The sequence below is a fragment of the Pteropus vampyrus genome, unplaced genomic scaffold, assembly GCF_000151845.1.
Source record: "Pteropus vampyrus isolate Shadow unplaced genomic scaffold, Pvam_2.0 Scaffold566, whole genome shotgun sequence".
NCBI lineage: Eukaryota > Metazoa > Chordata > Mammalia > Chiroptera > Pteropodidae > Pteropus > Pteropus vampyrus.
Genome location: NW_011889347.1, coordinates 82538 through 85484, shown reverse-complemented (window position 1 = coordinate 85484; position 2947 = coordinate 82538).

Genomic DNA, 2947 nt, shown 5'->3' with positions numbered 1-2947 from the left:
TCACTTTAGGCTTTCTTTGTTCTTTTTCTAGTTCTTTTAATTGTGTGGTTAGATTGTTTATTTGAGTTTTTTTCTTGTTTCTTGAGGTAGGCCTGTATTGCTATTAATTTCTCTCTTAGAACTGCTTTCACTCTCTCCCATAGATTTTGAGTCGTTGTGTTTTCATTTTCATTTGTCACTAGGTATCTTTTGATTTCTTCCTTGATCTCATTAATAACCCATTCATTATTTAGAAACATGATATTTAGCCTCCATGGGTTTGTGTACTTTCCAGTTTTTCTCTTGTAGTTTTTATCTAGTTTCACACCATTGTGATCAGAGAAGATGGTTGATATAATTTTAGTTTGCTTAAATTTATTGAGACTTGATTTGTGTCCTAACATGTGGTATATCCTTGAAAATGTTCCATGTGAACTTGAGAAGAATGTATATTTTGCTGCTTTGGTGTCAAATGCTCTGAAAATATCTATTAAATCTCTGTTCTAGTGTGTCTTTTAGGCCCACTGTTTCCTTGTTGATTCTTTGCCTGAAAGATCTGTTCATTAGTGTCAATGGGGTTTTAAGTTTCCTACTATGAGTGCATTACTATTGATCTCTATTATGTTAGTCAATAATTGCTTTATATATATAGGTGCTCCTCTGTTGGGTGCATATATGTTTACTAGGATTATATTCACTTGATTTATCGATCCCTTTATCATTATGTAATGCCCTTTTTTGTCTCTTAGTATAGCCTTTGTTTTAAAGTCTATTTTTTTCTGGTATAAGTAGTGCTACCCTAGCATTTTTCATTTCTGTCTGCATGAAATATCTTTTTCCATCTCTTTACTTTCAGTCTGTGAGTGTCGTTTGATCTGAAGTGGATCTCTTCTAGACAGCATAAGCATTGGTCTCATTTTCTTATCCATTCCGTTACCCTATGTCTTTTGATTGAAGCATTTAATCCATTTACATTTAAAGTGATTACTGATAGGTACATTGTTATTGCCATTGTATTATTCATATCTGTTATTTCTACTTTCGTTTTTATCCCTTCTCTTTTTACAGAAGACCCTTTAACATTTCTTATAATGCTGGCTTGTTTGTGATGAATTCCTTAAGCTTTTTCCTGTCTGGAAAGCTCTTTCTCTCACTTTCCATTTTAATCAAAAGCCTTGCTGGGTAGAGTATTTGTGGTTGTAGATTTTTGTTTTTCATAACTTTGAATATTTTTTCCCATTCCCTTCTGGCCTGAAAAGTTTCAAATGAAAAATCAACAGACATTCTTATGGGAGTACCCTTGTAAGTAACTAGCTGCCTTTCTCTTGCTGCTTTTAAGATTCTCTCTTTGTCTTTGACCTTTGACATTTTAATTATGATGTTTCTTGGTGTAGGTCTGTTTAAATTCCTCTTATTTGGGACTCTGTGCTTCCTGAACTTGTATGTTTCACTCCTTTGCCAGGTTAGGGAAGTTTTCTATCATTACTTCTTCTAATAGATTCTCAATCTCTTGCTCTCTCTCTTCCTCTTCAGGTACTCCTATGATTCAGATATTTTTATGCTTCATGTTGTCTCAGAGGTCTTTTAAACTATCCTCATTTTAAAAAATTCTTTTTTCTTTTTGTTGTTCTGATTGGGTGTATTCTGTTACTTTGTCTTCTAAATCACTGATTTGATCTTCTGCTTCGTCCAATCTACTGTTGTGTCCTTCTAGTGTATTCTTCATTTCAGTTATTGTATTCCATATTTCTGTCTATTTCTTTGTTATGGTTTCTATGTCCATTTTTATGCTATTGAAGTTTTCATTGTACTCATCCATTCTCCCCATAAATTCATTGAGCATCCTTATAAACATTATTTTGAACTCTGTCTCTGATAGGTTGCTTATCTCTATTTTATTTAGCTTATTTTCTGGAGTTTTCTCCTGTTGTTTAATTTGTAGCATGTTTCTTTGTTTTCTCATTTTATTAGTGTTTCTGTGTTCGTTCCTATGTATCAGAAATATTTGTTTCATCTCTCAGCCTTGACTAGATGGCCTAATGTGGAAGGTGTCCTGTGTGGCCCAGTGCCGCACTCTCCCTGATCCTTTGTGCCGGGAGCTCTGGACATAATCTTTGTGTGGGTTGTGTGTGATCTGCTGTCACCAAGCCTTTATTTTTGTTAGTAGATCAGTGGATAGGATTAATGCTCAGGCTGACTAATTGTGGGGATTGGCTGCACCCACAGGGTAGCTGTTGTTGTATGGGGCTGACCCTACTGAGTGGGATTTGCTCTACCAGGCTTATGTACATGTTGCAACAAGCCTTTGTGTGTATCACCAGTGGAACTAGTCAGTAGTTGCTCCATTGTGGTCTGGTGCCAGTCTCCAGATGTGTTAGTTTTGTGGCCCCTTGGGAGGGGCTCCCCCATAGGCCAAGATCAGTTGCTGCTTTTGATTGCTCAGGGCTACCTGGTATGAAGTACAAAGCAATCCACTGATGGTTGTTGTCTAGGCTGGATATATAAGTAAGTGGAAGAGTCAATGCTGTATGCAGTGGTCGGTTATCCCCTGTGCTTTACCTGTGGCAGTTTAGCAGAGGGACCAGTGTTCCTCAAGGCCTGACACTGCCTATCATTTTCCTGTAAGTCTCTGAAACTGTATGAGCCTCTGGGTAATATACGTGTTGGGTGGCTCAGAGACCCTGGGAGACTCCTGGGTCTATTGAGTAAATTTTCCCTGCCACTGCAGTGTCCATTTGTGTGCTAACGCCATCTCTGTGGATCGCTATATAAGTTTCCATCATAGTAAGGTCAACAGCTGCCCACTCTGGGTCCAAATGCGCTATCCCAAGGCAGGGGCAGCTGCCTATCAATATACAGCAGGCATTTTGTGTATTGGAAGGAGAAAGAGCTCAGGCTTTCAAAGGCCATCAGGCCAGTACAGACCCTTGCAATCCCCTCAAGAGATATTGCAGCTTGTACAGGCAGT